At 49.2% G+C, this 24,106-nt stretch overlaps 1 protein-coding gene across 2 annotated transcripts in view; it reads right to left on the bottom strand.

The window, feature by feature from the left end:
• Positions 1-14,139, bottom strand: part of BAHD1 (bromo adjacent homology domain containing 1) — a 32,441-nt gene extending 18,302 nt beyond the window's left edge. For both annotated transcript variants that reach the window (XM_041404100.1, XM_041404102.1), the window contains exon 1: positions 14,035-14,139. The gene's annotated coding sequence lies outside the window, so the exon portion shown is untranslated. The remainder of the gene's footprint in view (positions 1-14,034) is intronic.
• Positions 14,140-24,106: the final 9,967 nt, after the last annotated feature.

Raw genomic sequence — 24,106 nt, 5'->3', positions numbered from 1 at the left:
ACCAGGATTTGTTTCTGTGCCCTTAGTTTTGCTCAGAGATGGATAACATGACTACCTTCCTACTCTCAAGAGGGGATGTATTTTCTTTGCCTTTCAACAAGTTAGAGAGGGATGCACCAGGAGGAGAAGGAAATTTGGAATTAATGGATTCTAGAGTGTGATAGAGCATATGGCAATTCCCAAACAGCATCCATCACTCGTGCTTCCCACAGGAGCCTCCCAGCTGTAGCAGCAGCAGCAACCCATGGAGAACCATGGATAAGCAGCCTTAAGCATGCTGCTGCAAAGGAAAGCCCGGGTAGAGCAAAGGAATTCCCTGGCATTTGCAGGTAAGTACAAGGATGTGGGGGTGGAAATGAGGCTGAGCTTGTCTCCAGGCTGACAATTTGATGGAAAGAGATGCTTTGACACTTGGCTTTTGCTGCATCACTCCCCAGTGAACTAGTTACTAAGGTTTCCTTTTAATGAAGGCATTCAGAGTCCAGAGATTAGGCAAGAGAAACATGGGAAAGGATGGGAGGTGCACACAGAACACTTGGAAAAACGAGAAGGCTGAAGCACACACAGATATTGCAATCCTGAAATATCCCAGGGAACAGCAGCAGCAAGAAGGGACTTTTTGAAAGAGCAGGTAGTGCCAGGGTAAGGGAGAATGGCTTCCCACTGCCAGAGGGCAGGGTTAGACAGGATATTGGGAGGAAATTCTTCCCTGTGAGGGTGGGGGCCCTGGCACAGATCACTCAGAGAAGCTGTGGCTGCTCCATCCCTGGAAGTGTGCAAGGCCAGGCTGGACAGAGCTTGAAGCAATCTGGGAAGGTGTCCCTGCCTGTAGCAGATGAGATGATCCTTAAGGGACCTTCCAAACCAAATAATTCTAGGATTCTCTGACTCTATAAAATACCAGATCTATTAAATACCACCCCTTTACACAGAATTGCCTGTTACAACTTTAAATAGGTTCTGTACAAAGCTGCCATGTGACAGCTATGCCAACAACACCCTAAAACATGCCTATAAGTAGTCTGAAAAACCAAGTCAAAAATATCCCGGGACAGCTTTCACAGTCGTGCTTATAGCAAGAGCACAAGCTTTGCCAATCAAGGTTTTTAAAAAAATAACCCACACAAGCCCTGCTCATCTGATTTTTCATATATGCAAAATGCAAACTCGATTGCTTCGCGGCAGAAGGCTGAGTCTGGTAAAATATCAATCATATGTCACTTTGCTCAGATAGCTCTGGCACCCTTCCTGTTCCACGGGCAAAATGGAATAACAAATTATTCCCAAGGCTTTATTTTGAAGAACAAGGTGTAAGGTTTTTCTATAGTAAATATTAAAGCTCTTCTATATATTATAATCACACCCTTCCATGACTGCTTTAGGAGCTTCCTTCAAGCTGCTGAGCTTAAATAATTCAAGCTGCGCCGTGATTCTGTGTTCTACACGTGCGGCTGCAAACTGTGCTGCCTGTGGGAATTTCAAGGGCAGGTGCATCCCTGCCAGCTCCTCTCCATGTCACGGAGCTGTCACTGCCATCCTATCTCTGGATGCGGATTTCCCTTCTCCTCCTTCCGGTAAATCTCTCCCACAAAGGTCTCCATTCACTCTATCCTGACTGGGAACTGTCAGCACGGCACCCTCAGGATCCAAAGACAACACATTCCTACTCCACAAGCTCAAAACTGGCTTTAGGGGAGATAAAAGAAATGCAAGAAATTCAGGGAAGGACAAGCATTCATTCAATGTGACATTTAAATAAATGTTTGATTGATTCTTTTTTTCCCTTTAAATAATCTTTGTCTTATTTTCCTCACTTCAGTGTCCCTCAAAACTGTCTGTGCCCCACCTCTGTCCAAATCCTTCGCACTATGGTTCCAGGTATGGACTATAGGAATTATCATCTCTGAGGAGTGCAAAAGACAGCCTGAATTTGAAAATGTAACAGACATGCATGTTTATAACCTTGACTTAAATTCACAGAAGATTTAAACACAAGCAGGCAAGACTAAGTTCTGTTAAAGAACAAGTTCATGTAGTATTTTTGAGGATTCTTGTGTTCTGACTCATCTCCAGTAGAAATATACTGACCAGACAGACTAAAACTGCTATCTGAATTATTTTCAGTTCTAGAATAAGTACTTCAGACAGTATCACCTTGCAGTTGGAAATACCTTTTGTTTCTATATGGTTTAAAAAGTAGTAGCACACCACTTCACCCTCAGCTGGGTTGCGAGTTGTCCATACACCAAAACAGCTCTCTGGGATTTTCTTCATCAAAGGTTTTGATTCCTCTTTCTATTCAAAGTTTAACAGACATTTCAAAAGAAAACAGACTTTCTACTTCTTTATTCTCACTTTCTGATCATCACTTGAAACACCAGCTTTAACCTCACATGTTCCCAGCTGAGGACAAAGGTGACAGAGGATGAATTATGCTGAGCGCTTTTCCACTTGAGAGTTTCAATCCAAAAGTGAAGTCGAAGAAAGACTTTACAGAACTCTTGCATTCCCACTGCAATTCCTGGAACCAAACCCTCTCCTTCCCTGATGTCTTGTAAACCACAGTGCTGCACTGAATGCTGAGCAGAGCTTAAATCTGGAGCCAACTTTGCTGGATTTGAACGAGAATCAGAGAATTTAATTCTTCCCTGCGAGGGTAGTGAGGCCCTTGCACAGGTTGGTGGATGATGTCCCTGCCCATGGCAGAGGGTGGAAATGGATGAACTTTAAGGTCCCTTCCCACCCAAAACATTCTGGGATTCCATAAACCATAGAATGGTTTGGGAACTTCTGGAATAAAAGTCCAGATGTGGCTTGAAAATACACAATTTTTTTTTCCTTCAAAAATACAGGACCAATCACCACCACAAATACAGATGTATATTCACACATCTGGTGACACAGCGTTAGCCAAGGCAGAACTGCCAAGCCTACCTAAACCTGCTTTAAACTCTTTCCTCCCCCTCATTAGTGCCAGAGACAGTATTTACAAATCAGTAACCCACAAAGTTAAGTGAAGAAGTTCCACTTAAAATTTCACAACTCAACTGGTATTAGGTCAGTCCAAGGAAATGTAGCACAGCTGAATGGTGCCGCAACAGCTGACACCTCCAAGGAACAAGTTCTTTAATTCCTAGGGTGTTAGCAGAGGAATCATTTAATCATTTTGGGTCCAGTTGGATCATTTAAGCTCAGGAATCAGGGGACTGAGCACTGCCAAAGGTCCCGAGCTCAGCCAGAGGAACGTTTCTAGGAACCAGCAGCTGGCACAGATCAGAAATCTGGTGAGAGAAAACTCAAGCAGAAGCTGGATGTTGTAACATGTTAAAAACCCAGGAACCACAAGCCAAACACAGGCAATTCAGCCACTTCAGACAGGGAGAAGCCCAGCTTGCTGGAACGCTGCTTCCATGAGAGCCCGTTTAACTCCCATTAGGAGCTGCCCCAGCTCTTTCATCCCTTACCCACATCGTTAGAGGTGTATTTAAACACACACCTTTGCTTGTGCCCCAGGTTTGATCAGTCAAGGCAACAAATACCACCTTTAAACAGACGGGACAGGGTTTGCAGCCCATGCTGGGAGTGATCTGGTTTATATGCACTCATTAAGGTGCATTTATCGACCCACACGGGCGTGATGCCGCTCGGCCGTTCGGAAAGGCAGCAATTAAACACACTCAGCTCTCCAAGACAGGGCTAGGATCAGACTCTTTCAATAAGGTGGGTCTTACAGACTCCATCACTCTGAAATATTACTTGGATTTCACTGCAGCTCACACAGCCAGGAGGAAAACAGACTTAAGAGCATCAGGAATGGTTAAGAGCAATGACTAAGTTACAGCCTTGGTCCCAAGGGCTCTTGGTTGAATTCTGGGGGGATGCTGAATGCTTCCATTCTCCCACCAGTGCAGGTCACCATGGAGCCAGCGGAAACTCCAGAGGATAAACCATCAGCTCTCTGGCAAAGGAGCCTAATTACAACTTCCTCTGGGGAACCACAAAGCTTTTAAACATGCAGCCTAGTTTTATGGAAATGCCACAGGTGCCTCCAACTAATTTTCAGGAAGATCCCTTAAAGTCAGGCAGTGGCTTCAAAATATCCAGGTGTGCTGAGCACACAGTAAGTACTACAAGTACTACAGTACTACAAGTACTGTTCTGCCAAATGATGCTCTGATACTGCAAAACCACCCCCCACGTGCTTCCTCCAGCCTCGAGGAGAATATTCATTATAGGGAAGGAAACAGCAAAACTTCTGAGGAACTCCTAGCACTGACAAGTAGAGAAACAAACAAACAAAAAAAAATCAGAATTATCCCCTTCATTATCAGCTATAGGATTTGAGAACACGGACTTCACATTGAGGTGTTCAATGTGTGGATCAGAGGGATGGGGAAAGGAAAAGCCCCCATCCATCCCAGTCACCTGCACAGGAGCACAAGGTAAAAGATGCACACACGGTTCAGAGCACCAGGCTCCAAGGAGTGGGGCACAAGGAGACAACGAGTGAAGGCAGACCACGGGAAATGCGACCGGAGCAGCGATCCCAGAGGGATTCCTGAGCTGCACGAGCTGCCAGCTGAAGCAGAGCCAAAGTGGCAGCGGGAGACGCTCGCAGCTACCGGCCGAAAGTCGGGAGAGCTGGGAGGAAGTTTCCAGGAGCTGCTGGAAGATCCGAGCAAGCTGCAGCAAACTTTGCTTTCCCAGGCTGTGCCCAGAGTGGAAGGGTAAACAGCTGATAAGGAGGAATGTGCTGCAAAGCCCCCCCAAGCAGCCAGAACCCCCCTGCTATCCCACAGCTTGGCCCAAGGACAATTCCCAGTGCCCGTGTCCAGCACACACCTCCCCTCGGCCGGTTTTGCTGCTGGCAGTCCAAATCTCAGGAGATTTGATCCAAAGAGGATCTGATGCTGGACAACAGCTGCAAAGAGCTCAGAGTGGAGGAGTTTCTGCCTCAGACTGCAGTTACAGTGCACAAGGAGGGATGTATCCACACAGGATATCCCCAGACACCAGAATTCCAGCTCCAGCTATTTGTCACAGTAAAACATTTTAAGGCAGCAGCATTTTTCAAAGTAAAATGAGAGATAATATCCCATTTTAGAGCTCCAAAGCTAGCTCCTCACTCTTCATTTCAATAACTAAGATAAACATTTTATTTAACAGCTGTATTAACAGGTAGAAACACACTTTGCTTCAGAAAGCCAGGCTGACTTACAGCCCTGGCATTCTGCAGCATTTAAACTCTCAGTTCAAGATGAATTCCTGGAAATGGGGCGGGGGAACCCTCATTTCTTCTGAACAGAAACCAAGCACAAAGTCTATGTTTGAGTCTCCAGCTCTGCTACTTCCCACCCTGCTCACAACTTTGCCACACACGTGGGAGCACCAGCAGAGCTGAGTGACACTTCCTGGAGGATGCCACGACTTCTGTCAGGTCTCTGCTCTGGCTGACACGGGGTCTGCAAAATGAACAGACCCCAAATTACCTCAGGGGCCTCCTGCTCAGTGTCACCTCACAGCTTTCCTTCCCTGCCTCTGCTCGAGCTGGGGAGCGCCTGGAAGTTCTCACACCTCTGGTGAAGGATGAGCCCTTGGGGAGCCACAGCACCTGCAGCTTATCTGAGGGATCAGGAGCAAATATCCAAATGTCCACAGACTTTCCTGCTCCCCAGGCAAGGCCTGTCACAGTTCTGCCCTCCAAACACAAGTACATCAGTGTGCAGCATTAAGGTGGTTTATCCTGGAATGATTTAGGAGGGCAGGGACCCCAGTGATCATCCCATTCAACCCCCATAGGCAGGGACACCTTCCACTGGCCTAGGCTGCTCCAAGACTTGTCCAGCCTGGTCCTTTCAATTTGACAGGGACACTGGTCCTCAATTTATCTAAACACTTTCCATTTCTATCTTTGTGGGGGTCTAAATACACCTATAATGACTCCTTTGGGTCCAGGCACAGCTTGCTTTGTTCAGCTGAGGGCTGGACAGGTTTTTATATGGCTGCATGAGCTCTCCAGCCTGAGAGAAAGGAAATTAAGACCTCACTACCAAAACCCATGATTTCAAGCATTGGAAGTGGCTGCCCAGGACAGTGGTGGAGTTGCCATTCCTAGAGGTGTCTCAGGAATGACTGGACCTGGCACCTAGTGCTCTGGTCTGTTTGACAAGCCAGTTATCAGCCACAGGTAGAACCTGATGATCTTGGAGGTCTTTTCCAACCTAAATGATTCTCGGATCTATATAAGAAAGTGCAGAGCTCTGTGAGCTGGACTGAGGCCTCAAGGAAGCACCTGAAGCCACTTTCTTATTTTTAAATTCACTGTGCTTTACACATAACACAGGCTACTCCAAGATCAACCATCTGACCCTCAAGGCCTCCTGCTCTATATAGGGTTATTACAGTGAACTGAGGTTTAATTATATTTAAATAGCGAAAAGTCAAAGCGCTGCCGCTGCGCTAGCCTCCCTGCCCTTCCATGATCCATTTCTCCCCACTGCCTCCCATGGTTTCCTTGGAAACATATGCAAGCTTAAATTGGATTGACATTCACTTAGTGGACAGATGGAGTTTGGAACAGCCCAGCGCCTGAAATTCAAGGCCGAGCCTTGGGATATGTCACCGTTATCAATACAAAAAACAGCCCCCAAGCTTTGTGGGAAGGGAAAGGATCACCTAATTATTCAGTAACGAGCTCTGAGGTGGCATCTCAGGAAGGTCAGCGCTCACCCATTGTTCCTGATGAAAGCAGCGGGCTGAGCACGCGACCAGTTTTGTTGGGAGGGAAGGATTTAATTTTTGTTAAGCTCTGGGAAAACAGGGGAGTTCTTAAGCTCATTAGTGGTTTCAGGCAGGAGAACTGCTGCAGATCACATGTAGGCTGAGCACAGACAGCGATGCTCCATCCACACTGTAATTAAGCCACTTGCATCCAAAACTTCATCCCTAGGCTGAAGTTATTCCTGGTAACTGATCCTGACCCACAGACACCGAGAGGGACAGGGTTTGTATCACTCCTTTACAGCCCCAGAGGTGGCAGGACTGCACTTTCAGCAAAGCTGGCAATTTATTCTCAAGTGGGAATTATTCTCTGGGTCCTGTTCCACTATATGAGCATCAACAGGACTGTGAAGAAATTAAAATAGCTTTTTTTTTTTTTTTTTTGAAGGTTGCCTAAACATTCCTTCCCAACCACAATGTCCACCCTAACAGGATTGGAAAGGATTCACCTCTTTCCAACCAAAACACAAGGAGGACAGTAGAAATCTCCACATAACTACATCCCTAGAGATCCCTAATGAAATCCAGCATCTAGGAAGGACAAGATGACAGAGTTCTAGGGAAGGAACAGCAGGGCAGCCAGCGGGCATTGCATATTCCTCCTCACCAGGAGCTCTGCCCACCACATGCTTGGTTATTGCAGGGGCCATCTCCAGGTAATCACCACTGCCAGGAATTAGGGACATGTCACAGAGTCAGGGTTACCATGTAATTTTTAAGGAATAAATCCCCGAAATGCCTGGTTTGCTTCTGCTGCTTGTGCCATTTGCTGAAACCTAAGGAATTCCCGGGTTGGGATTTACCTGTCCAAGTCAGCATTTCCATACCTATTCTGACACCTGGCATTTAGCCAGGATTTTAATAAAATCTCTTTTTTCTCTGTCTACACGTGATTACAGCTGCCAAATCCTTTTCCTTTACTATCCTGCTCACCTTGGAGAGAGCTGCTCTGTCTCCTTACTCAGCCATCTCCAACCTTGAATCCTTCCACTGACTTTGGCTGAGCTGAACAAAGGAACAAACCCAAACATGCCTCTTGCATCTGTTTCTTACGAGTTTTTATTCATTAAAAATAAACCTCCTGCAGCCCACTACTTCCCTCCACAAGCCTGCACTTCTGCTTTCTCTCCTTCCAAACCATTCATATTTATCAATATGTGATTATTGCAGCTTAATCCTCACTGCCTGCATTCCCCGTGGTGCCTCTCCATCCTCCCTCAGCAGAGACCTCGATGCTCCTCTCCACCCCGCCTCAAATCCTGCTCTTTTTTTTACACAATTCCCAACCCTGAGCCAGCGAGAACACGCTCAACCTGCCAAGCGCCCTAGCAGAGCGAGCGCTCCGAGGGGATTTCAGGGATGCGGCCCCGCTCCGTTTCCCGTTAGGATGCTCGTTAGTTCACCCAACTCGCCCGGCGAGGATGCGGAACCGGGAGCGCGAGGGTGCTCCCGCTCCAGCCGCATCCGCCGGCGGCCGCCCGGCCCCGCTCCCCGCGGCGCCTGCCCCCTCCTGCCTCCCAAAGTCAGCTCATCCCTCCCTCGCAGCCCGGAGCTGCCCATTGCTCTCCTCCGCTGTCGATTTAAGCCTGTTCCAGGTATTCCGCGGACACACGGAGACACAATGAAGACGAGCACGGGATAATGCTGTGCTGCGGGAAGGCTGGCTGAAGCTCCCGATTTTCCGTGCTTCCCACAGGCCACAGGCAGGAACAATAGAAGGCCAGGCACGGTGTAAGGAGGAAGCAATGCCTGGGATCTCGATGCTTCCCCAGCACTGAGATTTTATTTCAAGGATGATAATTCAGACACCGAAAAATCAGCTGCCAGCAAAGCAGTTTTATTCCAATCAATGCGAGGAAAACGCCTGCTTTTTATTTCTAAGAGCCACGTAAATAATTTGAAATACTGAGATACAGGCAGCCTCTAAAAGCCAAGATCTTTCATTAAAAAAAAAAAAATAAAAATCAAGGCTGCTGAGCTGTAGAGTTTCAAAGCCGAGCGTGAGAAAGCCCTTCAAAAACTGCTGGAAGAACAATGGGTGCCAGTGAGCGCTCCTGTGATGTGCCTTACAAAGCGGGGAAACCTAAAAATCATCTTCTTTAGTCATACCTTTGTTTAGGAGAACTGGGACACGAGGAATGCAGCACCCGGCAGCTCGGAGCCCAAGCATCATCTAACACAAATCCCACCCGCTCCCCACGTGCCTTTTCTGTCCACAACAGGGCAGTGCCCAGGGAACACAGCAGGAGAAAAATCCCACCTGGGCTGCATCCCCTTCTCTGGCAGGGGAAGGAGGGAGCCACAAGACACACGGATCCCAAATCCTCCCCGCTCCCAGCATCACCGCGCCGGCTGCGCCATCCCATGGGATGGGCTGACACCCTGCCAATGCCACCAGACTCCTGTCACGGTGCCTGGCTGCACGTGTGACAGCAAACACCCCTCAAAACCCTGTGCTGCCAAGTCTCCAAAAGCACTGGGAATTTTAAACGGCGAAGGAAGGAGAATGACAAACCGAGGCAGCCCTCAGACAGGGTCCGGCCAAACACCTCTCCTGAAAACGCACCTCTAATCCAAGTCAGAGGCGCTACAAGAGGCGATAAAGCGGCGTTCCCGGCCGCGCCACGTGGGGAAAGCGCAGCGGCAGGGCCCTGGGCACGGCGTGCTCCCGGGGAGGGACACACATTCCCTCCCCGTTGCACAGCGTTTGTTTAGCTGCACGGCTCAGACCCCCGGGGGGACTGCCCGGTGCCACCAGGCTCGCAGGTTGTTCCATCGCTCATTCCCGCACGGTTTAATTCAAGGAAAGACACATCCATGCGTTTCCCCCTCATCAACCAGCAAGAGCCCAGCACTGCCAAATGGGAGAGTCACTCGCAAATCAGGCCAAAATCAACAGCGTTCCTTGAATTGTTTTTGACCCATGTGGAGCTAATAACCACCCACTCTCTACGGAAGATGTCCCGAAATTTAATGTATATCAATAAGTAGGAGATTGAAGGGAAAACAACTGCTCCTCCAGGGCAGCCATCCTCATTTTCAGCTGCTTTTCTTCAGAAGCAGAGCAGCACTGCCATCCCCACTGAGGGACTTCCACTATGATTTAAATCAAATTATTCTTTGGAAATTATACAATTGTAATTTTGAGAGACTGGAGATTTCACAAAGAGGTTCAGGTTCAGTTCCCTCAGCTGACTTATATATGCACTTCTTATATGCTGCCAGCTCTCCATACTCTGATTTTATAGGGGTTTCACCCACATGACCAGAAAAAAAATAACATGGAACAGATCAATTAAACGCCAATGGCACAAATATTGACAGGGCCCAAATGAGTTGATTTTAAACCAGATTTATATTCATTTTTCTTAGTGATACCCTTGGTTTCTCTTTTTAGTAACTTCAGTCCCTCGTTTCACTTTATTGCATGATAAAGTTTTCCAGTGTCTTTTTCTTCTAATGGAAGGGTTTTTTTTTTTTTTTATTCACATGAAATATTACTGTGACTCTGTTCTACTTTATTTATAATAAAGCTCTGTGCTAAAATAGCAAATCTGAGCAATAACTGGACAAAGTAATGGCATTGTCCCATACAATCTTGTTTCTTTCTGTGTTTTAAGAAATAAAACCAGTAGTATCAAATTTAAGTGTGTTTTCCCCATTTCAAGGATATCAGGTGCCAGTGCAAGTGTGAAAGCATAGAGACTTAAATTGTGGTGGTCTTAAAAGTAACTCATTCACTGAGAACAACAATCTGGCCACAAATTTCAATATTTTCTGTCATTAAATCCATGACTTTGGTCTCAATAAAAGAGGAGCTGCCATGCTGGACAGCTGTGATCAGAGCTGAAGGACCAAAAGCCTCCAGTCCTCATGCTGAAGCACAAGGAACAATTCCTTCTGAGCATCCTCCACAAAACATCCCCTGTTCTTCCCTTTAAACACTGTCTGCATCCAAAACTGTGACGTCTTCCAGACTTCACACTTGGAGAATAGCTCAAGACAGCCCAAATCTGCAGCTGGGAATATAACCAGCTCACCTATGAGCTGCTGGAAACAGGCACATAAATCATCACTCACATCGTGAGTTCAAGCAGGAGAGCAAACCAGACGGTCAGAGCCCTCGGATGGGGAAATCCCCCGGGATCCAAGCACATCCCTCTCTGTCACAGCCCAGCCACCCCAGCCCCTGCCAGCTCACAGCTTGTGTTTGAAGCTATTTTCAGATTCATTACTTCTTTGGGCCGCTTATTTTTGGTTGTTTTTTTTCCCCCTGTATTTCCCAGTCATCTGAACACTGCTTCATTTATTATTATCATCAACATAAGAGTTATGACTTCATTTGGCTGGTTGGTGTGACACCAAGGCTGTTCTGCTGCTGCTTCCATGAGTTGTATCCCCATGGTTAACTGAGATCCCAGAATCAATGAACTTGGAAAAGAACTCCGAGATCATCAAGTCCAACCTGTGACCAACCACCACCTTGTCACCCAGCCCAGAGCACCGAGTGCCACATCCAGTTCTTCCTTGAACACCTGCAGGGATGGGCATTCCACCACCTCCCTGCTGTCAGCCCCTTCCAGTGCCTGACAACCCTTTACAGGAAGAAATCCCTCCTGATGTCCAAGTGGAGACAAATAACTGGGACATGGGCAAAAAAAGCCCCACACAGCTCCCTTTGAATGTGATATTGCACATCTGAGCACACCTTCCTGTTTTTGCAGATCCAGATCTCATCATTCATTCATTTGCTTGTGATCTGAACATGATGCCAAGCAGCGAGCATGCCTTTGCCTACCGCTCCTAATTATTTTTCAATTGTTTACTTTGGACAGATTTGCTGCTAAGGGCTTATTTTTAGTGCTGCAGCAGCATTAGAAAAGCTTTTGCTGAAGGGTGGATTTCCCCCCAAATCACAGCCAGGCACTCCCTAAATCGGATCTCCACAGACTGGACGAGCACACGTGTCCCACAGGGCCTCCGAGTCACACAACAGTGATTAACACCACCACGGCAAACAAAATTAACCTGCATCACCTAAAACACAACAAGTTCCACCTCAACAGGAGGAAGAACTTTCCACTGAGTGCGGCAGAGCACAGGAGCAGGCTGCCTTCCTCTCTGGAGACATCCCAAACCCACCCGGACACATTTCTGTGTCACCTGCTCTAGGTGGGGATGGTCTCCAGGGGCCCTTCCATCCCTAACTGTCCCATGATACTGGTTAAAAAGCCAAATAAACACTAAGGCTTCCAGAGTGGAAACAGAAAGGTGATACAGACAAACTGGCAAGAAGGACAGAGTACCGACATTTAACTGAATGATTCAGTTGGATGAGAACACGTCAGTGGCCTCCAAAATAACATTTCTGCCTCAAGACACAAGGGTGTGACTGTTTTCCCCCCAAACCCCACACTTCCAAGTTGCATCTTACTGCTCTTTGCAACTGTCACCATCAACCCCCAGCAAACAAAGCATTCAGAAAGGATCCACTCGCACAAAGTTCAGGGAATTATTTTTCCCTGCAGGCTTGGCGTTTTCCAGCCGATTTTACACCTATCAGTAGCACTACACTTCTCTGCTCTGCTCCAGCTGGAAAGCAGTTGGAAATGCTACACTGCATTCATGAGGAAAACAAACAGAAATCAATGTTTAAATCCAAAACATCCTGGTAAATCACACTAATGCACGATTTCCTATCACCAGCAAACATTTAGACAGTTCCAGCTGAAGCTCGGAACGATTCAGGTAGCCAGGACATGACAAACGTGAAGGATGGCCCGGGATGAATATGTGAGCAGGATATTTCTGTTAAAGCGATCAGCAGCGTGCTGGTATTTAAATCACATTAAGATTTCAAAAGCATCAGTCTATCACGCAGCTCGTGTCACTCTTTCTCACAACCACGAGAACCAGAAGCCTTAAAATAAAACACCGAGCCCCCCAGAACACCACAGAGCCCCTCAGCGTGGAGCAAGCACTCGCTAATTGTGGCAAACTGATGGACAGATCAATTAACCAGGCAAGCAAAAGCCCGGCAAAGCCTCTCGCTTTGAGGTTCGCCTGCTCCTGACAATGATGACTTCAGATGGAGAGCGAGCACGAGGGGCAGCTGGATTCTTTAAAACAAAACACAACCAGAACCTCTTTCAGATAAGCATTTTGTGGAAGGGGAGAGGGGAGGGGGAGAGGCAAACCGAATAGATCCCAAATGCTCGTATTTTTTAAGTTTTCATGGCTGCTCTTGTGAAAGAGAGGGGGTTCCTGTGTCTCCCTGTGCCGGGGCAGGGAAAGGGACATCGGGGTGTGGGTATCCCCGTGTTGGGGCTGCCTGTCGAGCAGGAGCCCGGGGAGCACTTGCTAGTCTTCCCGAGATCTGCCCAGTCACATGTGCTGGCTCCTGCGCCTTATAGAAGCAGCTGGAAAAGAGGGAGCCAGCGGAGCTGCCTCCATTAGGAGCCACCGCTACACAAAAGGAGAAGAGGAAACAAGCCGACGGCCACCGGAGCAGCGGGCAGGAAAGGAGAGATGTCCAGAGCCACGGGGAGCGCACGGCAAGTGGTAAAAATCACGATGGAAATGAAAACTGCTCTGCTGTCCCCCAAAGAGGCTCGATGGTACCTGCTTGACAGGGACACGGGGCTCACAGCCCGCCCGGCATCACATCCTGCAAACCACCGGGAACTCGACGGACTCAACCGCTCAGCCCTCAGGGAGGGGCTCATGGCCCCGTTCGGGCGTGGGGAGCCCCAAAACACCAACCCCCGCCAGCCCGTCCTGTGCCAACTCCCGGCCGGGCAGCGCCGGTTCAGCTCCGACATCCGGAGGGGCCGAGGACAGCGACGGCTTTCCCTGGGAATCGCCTCCGATCCGGCGATGCCGAGGCGAGCAGCCCCCGGGGCAAGGAGCCCCCCGGGGCCGCGAGCCCCGCAACTCCCCCGGTCCCCCCGGCCCGGCCCCGCCGCCTTTGTGCTGCCCGAGCGGCAGGGGCGGAGGAGCCCGGGGGGGTTCGGCGGGGCCGATCCGGCCTCGCACCGGTGGGACCGCGCGGGGTAACGGCGGCCCGGCCCGGCCCACCCGCCACCGAGCCCGCCGTGCCCTCCCGGCGCTTCCCCGCCGCCGCGGGAAGTTCCCGGTGGCCCCGCGTACCCCCCGCCCCCCAAACCCCGGGGCGGCGGCACCTGCTCCCGGCCCGGCGGAGTTCCCGGGGGCGGAGGGACGAGCCGGCGCCGCGGGGAACGCGTGTGGACTCACCGGGAGGCTGCCGCAGGCCCCGGGGGGGAGAAATCCAGCGGCGGGAGCGCCGCGAGTCCCGAGCTCCGCGCTGCTGCTGCGTCAGCGCCGCCGCCTCCTCGGCTGCGGGATTCCCTTTGAATGTGGGCGCCCCCCCACTCCCCTCACGGAGCCCCCCACTCTGCCGCCCCTCGCCCGTGGCACGGGATAACCGGGAAAACCGGGATGACCGCCCGGCCGGAGCTCTGGCGTAGCCCCCGATGGCCGCGATTCCCTCACAGGACGGGGGCGTGAGGCGGCCTCGCGCGCCAGTCACGGCCCCCCCCCCGTGGGTCCCTCAGAGGCGCCCGAGGCGCCCTCACAGCTCGCGGGTGTGCCCGGCGCATCCCGGGGGCGGTCACACTCAAACCGAGTCCTGCATCCTAACTCTGGGAAAGTTGTATGTCCCAGGGGTCCGGCGGGAGCTCCGCTGAGAGCTGCCGGAGAGGAGAGGCAAAAGGCGGAGCGGGTTTGAGCGCCCCTCATTCCCACCCCGAGATGGGCACTGGAGAGGGCGCGGACACCCCTGTGTGGTAGCTGGCCCTGAGCAGCCTTGTGAGTCAGCACCAGGGGAATATCCCGTCGCATTTCAGGAGGAAAAAGGCCAACGGGGAGTTCTCAGGTGTCCCAGAGCTTCCCCACAGAGGACACTCAGGTGTCCATGGTTTCTATGGTCTTACCAACAGGTGAAACATGGCAGCAATGAGAACATCTGGAAAACTCCATGTTTTCCTGGAAAAATGAGTTTAAAGCCCTAAAGCAGACCCAACAAGCCACGGAAGTTATTTGATCAGTATCTTTAGCACTACCACAGTCCCCATCCCTGAAGCCTCTCCATCAGTTGCAGAATGGGGTTTTGCCATAGAATCATGGAATCTCCTGATTCATGGATGCACAGGAATTGAGCCCCACTCCTAGCCCTGCACAGGACAGCCCCAAAATCCCACCACGTGCCTGAGAGCATTCTCCAAACACTCCTTGAGCTCTCTCGGGCTTGGAGCTGTGACTGCTTCCCTGAGGAGCCTGTTCCAGTGCCAAATTTGTCCTATTTCTTTTAAATTTGGGAAACAGCTGGGAAGGAACTGGCACATGGAACAAGCAACCCATGGGGCTCCAGGAGACAAATACACATACAATGAGGGTGAGACCCTGATGGTCTGCTTGAAATTCAGCTAAACTGCTGGAGACCTAAGAGCCTGAAATACTTCCTGCCTTGTTCTGCCAGTCCACAGGGATCTTGCAAACAACAGCAGGATCAAGCACTGGAATGATTATTGCAGGATCCAGATGTTACACAGGAGAAGCTTGAGAGGAAATTCAGCTATTTGGAGACACTGGTTCCTGAAACACATACCAGTTGTTGGTGATGGAGCAGGGGAAAATAAATAACAGCTACACCCCTGGAAGCCCTCAAGGTGCAGTAGGGCAACTCTCCTTAAAAACTCTCTGATATTGTTTATGAGTTGGACTTGGATGATCCTTGTGCATCCTTTCAACTTCAGAATATTCTGTGATAACCCCATTTTGCTGCTGCCCTTTGGAAATGCAACCTTTGGATGAGACTTTTCCAGGCTCTATTTAATGCAGCTGGACATCACCAAGAGCCACTCCACAAGCACAAAGGTTCTGTCTCCTCAGACCAGAGCTGCTCCCCACCTGAAAAGCAAAGGCAGCTCATAGTGCTGCCAAATTGTTCCCTAAAAATGACATTTTACTGGAGTTTTTCCCTCTGCTGTGAGCCACAGAGACAGGAGGGAAATCACAGCACTCTGAGATCAGAGTTCAATTTTGGTGTCACACAGAGCACACTTAACTCCAGCTGTTAAATATGTTCAAGTGACTTCCAAAATCTGCCATCTCAGACTCCCATAGCTAAACAGAATCATATTTGAGCAAAAAAGTGAAGAATCTGGGAATTCCAAAGTGTTGAAACCCCCCTGCAACTCAAGCAGCAAACCCACAGTGTCACAGTGCTCCAGAGGGAAACACTTGGGCAAAATTCATGCTGAAGTTTGATGACAAATATCATTTAACAGCTGCTTTTTGGGGAAAGTGGAGGTGAGGCCACCTTCCCTCTTCCAGGTGTCTGGAACAGGAGAACATCTGGACATCGAACAGGTTGAGGATGGGGAACTGTGTGCTCCAGAGCTGCACAAGAGTGTGAAGCACAACGGAGCCATCTGCAGAGCTCCCTCTCTTTTGAGATACTAATTTATTCTCAAGTGGGGCCTTTCCTCGTCCCTTTCTCAGAGGGATGAGGGGGAAAAATGGGAAGCTAATTGCTGATTCCAGAACAATGTCTGTGTGTCTGCCGGGCTCCAGCCTCTGTCAGGTGGCAACACAGCCGAGACGCAGCATTTGAGCTTTTTCTCCCCTTATTAACTGGGAAGAACAAGCCACCAAAGCCCTGACACGAGATCTTCCCACCCCAAATTCTTGCCTGTTTTTTGGGAAAGGGATAACATCCAGGGCTACAGACTTCCTGAACAGCAGTACAACAAGAATCTTTGTCCCCAACTCACAATTTGGGCTGTGGCAGCGCCTTGCTGAGGTAGTACCTGTTGGTAAAAGGGGTTGTAAAGCCCCATGGCTGTGGGAGAGCTGGGCCAGGAACCAGCAGGGATTAAGAGATTGCCCCTCCTTTGGGACAATTGCACCCCTTACCTCCAGGTACTGGGGTGGGACAGGAACACACAGCTGAGCCAGTGCTAAAGGGAAAGAAGGAAAAAGAGGATTTTACCATTAACACAGGGAAAAGAGGGAAAAGGATCTTTGCATTATCTGATTTTAAGTTTCAGGAGTAAAACCTTTAGTTGTGCCACAGGAGAATGGGAAAGAACCCCAGCACCTCACTGTGGGACAGGCTGGGAGAAAGGTGTTTGCACTGCACACTCAGAGCTCTCTGACTTTCAGGAACAACCATGGTGAGTTTTAAAAAGTCATAGGAAATCCAAGAGGAAAAATGCCCCAGCATGGCTGCAAGGACAGAGAAAGGGAACACGGAGTTCTGGTGTCCGTGATGGCAGGAGGCTGGCAGCACCTCTTTTTAATCCAAGTGGGGAGGCAGTGCATCCCTGGGAACACCTGAGCTTCCTGCACAGCCACAAACTGATGGAGAGCTTCCATTCCCCTGGCAGCTTGCAAATAGGCATGGAAGCTTAAGCAACAACCTTAATCTGAGTAAGCTCTCATACTAAGAGCAGCAGTGTGGAGGATCCTGCACCAACTAGTTCCTTGGCTGGGCCTCAGGGAAGGACTTGGCTGCAGGGAAGAGTCCGGCACATCTGCAAGGGGGAGGATGGCCAGCCCCACCTTCCCAAACAGCCTGGTGGCCACAGATGGGGATAAACCCATCCTTGGGTCTTTATGTGGCCCCTTCTGGCTGCAGTGACAGGGCTGGGTTAAAAAGTCTTTAATTCAGCACATCTCAGCTGCATCCCATAGGGATCCTGCCCTTTCCAGGCATATCCCCCACCAAGAAACATCCCCAAATCCAGCTGTGTGATCCCATCCCTCCTGATGTCCCCACAGAAAAGGTGCTGGTGCTGCACTGGCTTGCTGGCAAAGAGATGGGTTCTGGTGGTCCCCTCCTTTCCTTCCCCCTTCCAGGGTTAACCCAGTAACAGCAAAAGGCCAAATGAATCCCTCGTGGAGCTCCATGGACTGAGTTGGAATTCTATTACACCAAAAAAGCAAATTGGCTGTGAGTGAGTGTTCAGGTCTGCAGCAAACCAGCTGTGGTTACAGAGGCAGCTTCCTCTGAGATTTCTGTTTAAACATCAGCATTTGCTCATTTTTAGCTGGGTGAAATATTCCCCTTTTTCCACCGGAAGAAGCTAGAAGGGATTCAGGCTGGAGGAGAGGGCTCTGCCAACACAGAGCTGTCACACAGGATCTCATTACCTACCTGGAAAAATCCAAATTACTGTATTGGTGTCTCAGGGAATCATCTGCAGCTTTTTGTGCCATTGCTGCTACAAAGGTTTAATTTATAATTTATTTTAATTTATTTTAGTTTTCAAAATTTCATGCTGTTTGTATCCAATATTGCCTATGAAGCAGCAGTGGCAAGGAAGTTCAGCAAATGAAAGGGGATTGCTGTTTTCTATTTCTTGTTTCACCTCTCATCTTAACAATTTAAAGTGCTTTAGTAAGGAATATATAATAGATATAATATATATAATTTATTGATGGAGGGCAACAACAGAGGGACAATGAGAATAGCTCAGTGGGGACCAGCACAGTCAGGAAATGAGACTGGATTGAATTAAAGCAGAAAATCACAGGACTAACAGTTAAGAACATCCCTGAGCGTTACAGTGGATAGAGGTGAATGTGTGTACTTGAGCACATTGCAAAATCAGGATTAAAAGCAAAGACTGCTTTATGAGCTGGGCCATGGCAGGGAGTGACAAACTCGCATGCACAGGAAGAATAAATGTCCTGCCTTGAGTTCCCAAAGTAGCCATTCTTTTATGAAGTGTGATTCACAAAACCAGGGAGGCTGAGGGGATCACAATGCAAAACACATGTCCCAGAAAGTCAGGATGGGAAGCAAGTAGCAATTATGGGACCATCTGTGCCGTGGGATGGGCTGCGGCAGAACCAGCACCGGTCCTTCGCCCCTCTGCGGGTTGTTGGGCTGGGGCAAACACTTCAGCTGCGGTCTGCTTGGAAAAATTAGTGGGAACAAACCCATGGCTGCTTGTACAACTCCTTGCACAGCATTAATACAGGAAAAACCTAATAAGAAATCCCAAAGGCACCACTCAGCCAATCTGCATTTCCAGAGAAACAGCTGGATCAGCAGGAAATCTTCATCTCTCTTTTGTGTCCCTCAGGTGGGTGGGAGCTCGTGCCAGCACACGGACATGTGGACATTCCTCAGTGGGGGAGATGTGTCTGTTCCTTCACACTCCTGCCAGCACAGGGACACAAGGACATTCCTAATTTCCTATGTGAAAAGGAAATATCACTCCTGGATGCTTTACTGTTTCCTTGTCCCCAGGCTCCCAAAGATGTCCAGCACCCTGAGGCCCACCCAGAGTCCCATTCAGAGATGTTTTCAGCCCTAAGCATTGTTTTTCATTCCTTACTTTCAGCAGCTGGAAGCAAGATCAGCACAAGGAGGAACTGATATCAACATGGGCTTTTTATGGGACATCAGGAAAAGCTCCAAAATCTTCATTAAGACAATAACAACATCTCAGTGTTGGAGTAAAATGCACACACACACACACACACACATATATATATCTGTTAATCCTCTGCCTCATCCCAGGGGTCAGGGTAGAATTTGGGCTCAACACTTGCAGTGTGAAGCTGTTGCATCTCCATTCCTTGTTGGCCATACATCAGGCACTCACTGGGAAGGTTTGGAGCTCCCCTGTACAAATCTCCCTCTTAGGGACATGGTTTAGTGGTGGCCTTGCAAGTGCCGGGGGAACGGTTGGACTCGATGGTCTTAAAGGTCTTTTCCAAACTAAACGATTCCATGATTCTATGATAATCCTATTAGCATTAACATGGGCTGTGTGGCTAAATCCCCACATTCTGCACAGAAATTGAATCCCTGAGGGGTTGGCTTAAAATAACAAATACTCAGAAAGGGAGAGACGGGAGCAAAGGAAGGTTTGCCCAGTGATGGGGTCTCCTATGGGAAGTAAATCTGGCAGCACTCAGGGATTTGGAGCTTCTGTGGAGAGTCATCTGGATTGGGGGTGGATTTGGAGGATGTGCAATTGGCTGGGGGAAATGCTGTGCCCTGGGTGGGCAGCACCTCCTTAATTTCCTTTCCTACACCTTTCCTCACTCTTGTTTGATAGCAGTGAGAGAGAAAAAGGAAAGGAAAAAAGAAAGGGTCAGTGCACCATTTCCTCCAGACTTTGAAACACAGGATGGGTTTTGAGGGACAGGGCTGCACAGGGCTGTCAGTTGTCGAGCAAGTGCTGGCACTGTGGGGAGAGCAGAGAAAACCCTATGGTGCAGAGACACCGTAGCAGGGGAGGAACAGCCGTGCTCAAAAAGCTGGAAAACAGGCAGAGCTACCACAGCCATTGATGTTGAGGTCCTGTCCATGTGTCCAACGGCAGGATCTTCCCATGGGATGGAGTGAGGGGTGACAAGGATGCTGGACAATGGGGGAGCTGCTGCAGAGGAGGATGTGGGCCCATGGCTGCAGGTGGCCACAGCTCTGGGCTCAGCCACAGGCTTATCCCAAGGTCCTGGCTGCTGCAGCCCTTGCAAAAATAGTCATTAACCCAAATATCCTCATTAGTTCTTCACATGACGACTTATAGTCCACCAAAGTATTCCTGCAGTGTGAAGATTTCTGCTCTTTTGAGATACAAAGGAGCAGGGAGTAAAGGGAACTTTAATTCAGGAGACCCTGGATGATAGTGATCATTCTTGGCCTCACATTTAATGACCAGTTTATTCCTCAGAAGCGTCCATGAAGTGAATGGTGGCACAGCCTTGCTCGTGTCCCAGCTCAGAAACCCCCAGCGGGTTCACACTCGGCCTGGAAACCGACCAAACTTAAACAAAGCGGGTTGTTCATACTGTTTGGACAGAGCCTTGGATCAAACCCCATTTATTCTGCTATTACTATTCATTATTCCCTCCAGTGGTACCCTGGATGTTTGAGCTGGGATCTGCCTAATCCTGTAAAGCCCAGCTTCTCCTCGTGCCAGAATGGGGAACAAAGTCATAATTCTCCATTCGCAGCCTCCCAGGCTGTTGCCATGGGAATGATGCAATGTTCCCAATTCCTGGGGCTGCTCTCCTGCCAGTTCAGGTAGGAGAAGCCACTTTCCCGAGGGAAGAGTGCCCTGGATTGAGTGCTGTGCTTTGACAATTAGCCAGGGAAGTTACGGATCGCTCCATCAAAGTGACAGCTCTGCACTCACAGGGACCTGCTTTCTCAATTGGAAATGGAGCCCTGGGCTAGCCTGGCTCACTGGGGGTACATGGAAGTGCTGGATCTGTACCTTGGGGTCCTCAGGTACTAAGAGCCCTGCTGTGTTTGTCCTATTTAGAGCCTTCCCCAGTATTGCCCGTCCACTTCCAGGTCCCATCCCGCTGTGCCCAGCTCCTTACCCACAGTGACACCCCAAAACAGGCTCCTCCCCAAGAACCCACACCCAGGGCTCCTCGCAGTCTCCAGTCTGTGCCTGGGCTAAGGCAGGATCTAGTGGAGGCTTTTGAAGTACAAAAATCCCCAGGGGGTGCTGAGGATGCATTTGGGTGTGAGGGGCTGGTGTGGAAAGAACTTCCCAAACTTCACCTGAGAGCAGCAACCCTGATAAATCCTCCTTATTCCATCACTGTGATTGTCCCAGCCCTGTCTTATCCCCAAAACCAGCAGGAATTGGGGCACTGGTCTGCTCAGAATGCTGGTATGGGTTCCAGCCAGGCCCCACTCCATAAAAGCACCTTTCCGAGTTTATGGAAGGAAAAGTTGCTAAAAAGTATTATTTAGTGTAAAGTTCAGTTTGCCCTGTGAGAATCCAGAGCTGTATGAAGTTTCAAAGCTAAAATGGGGAACCAAGGCAGGTCGTGATGGGAGACTTGTTCAAACCTGTGGAGATAAAACTGGTTAAAAGTCACCCTTTTTCCCCCCACATGTTCCCCCCCACATGTTTTCGTTCTTAAACCCAATAACACTGAAGCCCCTAACCATTGGAGATGACTCCTCCCTTCCTCCTATCCTTGAGACTTCAAAGCATAACCTGAAAATTTCATCAGTGCGTGTTTACTCCTATGCCTTGCCCTAAATTTGGGTCTGAGTGGATCATTTCTGTACCAAACGCCCTTGTGCTGTTTTCTGTCACATTAGAACCTGTGCAGCCCTGGACTGCCCAGGTGCCTCCTCACCCAGCACTGAGAGTTGGTGGTGTCCAGGCAAGTCCTTCCTGCTGCACAGGGACTGGATTTGGAGAGCTGACTGGTTGCTCTTTTTAAAACAACATCCTTGATCCAGGGAGATTGAACATAGGGAACCAAACAGGAGGCTGGTGTGGAGGGAAGCCCCTCAGAGCCCTGCCAAGGCTGGAGCTTGGCCGTGCCTTTGGGAGAGAATTTTCCAGCAAGCCGTGCAGCACAGTGGGTCTGTGTCCAGCCCAAACAGCCTTGTTTCCTTCCCAAAATGTCACCTGAAGTTTAAAGCCTTCCTAAAGTCAGGATATGTCTCATTTCAGCTTCTTCATCCACACATCCAGTTTCCTCAGCAAAGAGGGGAATTCAGGGGTTTGATGTGATCTCTGTGTGACAAATGCATACTGGCTCTTTTATCACCTGGTTATCTGCCAGGTGCTTCAATAGATCTAAAACCTCCCGTACTCCAGAAGCTTCCCAGGCATCAAAGTACAGCTGAGCACTAAATAATCCCCTTGGTCTTCCTCTTAACACTTGGGAAGAGGAGTAGGAGTTGTTCTCCTCTGTGGAACAGGATGTTTGATGGCTCAGAAATTGCTGGATCCTGAATATGCTCAGCATCATCAGGGCTAGATCCAGAGGTACAGAGGTGTCTCAATTCCCTCTAACCTCCCCAGCCAGCCCCCTGCCCTCCCTCCTGGTCCCTTATCCCTCCAACCCAGCTCTGTGCAGCGATGAAAACTGGGTTAATAGATGAAAGAGGAATTGCTAAAGCAAATATTTTCTTTCCAAAGCTCTCTTCATTAGCTACAAATACAGGGAACCACTGTGGATAACCAGTGTGTTTTAGAGGGTTGTGGCTCTGTGGTGAAAGTAGGGATTGGGGACACATGGATTTCTGATTTTTTCTTAAAACCAGCATTGCTCCAGCACCTCATCCCTACTTTGTGGCCTGTCCCTAGGGCTGGAGAGGGAACTGTAGCACAGTTCCAGCACGATTCTTTCTTCCCACAAGCACAGCTGGGGTGGAGAATGTCATTAAATCTTGATAATCCAAATTTGGCGGGCAAAGATGTCTTCAGACCCCTTTCAGGGGACACATCAGCCTACAAAAACAACCCCCTGGCCAGAAAAATTTTCTGTCAGCAGCAGTGGAGCAACAAAACCCAAGGAGCAATGAGCACATGATGCTTTCCTCACTTTAACATCCACCTAAGAGCAGCGGTGAGGTAAAAATCCCCCCCAAGCTTTGGGAAAAGGGAATAAAAATGTGATTTGGACACCTGAGGGGCATTAAATGCCCAGGAGTTCTCCTGGCGTCTCTTGTCCTGAGCTGGAGCCGGCTCACGAACCCAGCTTTGCCGTGATTATAATCCTTAATTTCTGATTTTGCCACCTGCACTATGTTTCATGAAATTTTAAAGCTAGTGCTCTGCCAAACTCAAATGGCAGTGGAGCAGATGTTTAAGTGCAGCCAAGGATGAATAAATTATGGGGCTTGTGGCTGTATGGTGAAGGAGGGAGAGGGAGGATGGCTCCAAATAGGGAGATAATTGATTTAAATGACATTGTCTGTTGGAGTCACCTGGGATCAGCTCCTTGGGCACAGGCAGAAGAGATGCAGCAATTAAAGACACTGGTCTGAGCAGCAGTGACTTGCCTCTGTGCAGCCTGTGCTCAGCCTTTCCTTTATGGCTATTCTGTGGCTTTTCTACCTCTTTATCCTACCTCAATATCAGGCAGGGAGAGGAAAATGAAGCTGATTTTGGTCTTGGTCCACCTGCAGTTGAAATGAGCCTGATTGGGTTATCCTGGGGCTCTGGGAGGGAAGGGAATATGTTGAGCCTTTAAAATGCATCTTAATTCCCCAGAGAAAGGTGTAATAATCATTGATGGATGGACACTAAATCCAGACCCAGACCAAACTGTATTTTTTAATCACAAATGGATCAAAAGTAATGGTGACTCAGGAGCCCACGGGATTTTTGCTCTTCTCTGCTACAGACAACCCTGGAGACCTTGGGCAAGTTACTTAACCCCTTAGCATGGCCCAGTTCTTCTGTTGGGGAAGGTGCTCACCTGGCAGGGGTAAATAAATTCACCTGGCAAACCCATAGCTGCCATGGAGGTAAGGATTCCCTGGAATCCCAAGATCTTGGTAATCCATGAGCTCTCTCGT

Source organism: Onychostruthus taczanowskii, unplaced genomic scaffold (assembly GCF_017590055.1).
Source record: "Onychostruthus taczanowskii isolate IOZ18803 unplaced genomic scaffold, ASM1759005v1 scaffold208, whole genome shotgun sequence".
Classification (NCBI taxonomy): Eukaryota; Metazoa; Chordata; class Aves; order Passeriformes; family Passeridae; genus Onychostruthus; species Onychostruthus taczanowskii.
The sequence above is the reverse complement of the archived record's forward strand: the minus strand, read 5'-3'. Positions and strand labels throughout refer to the sequence as shown.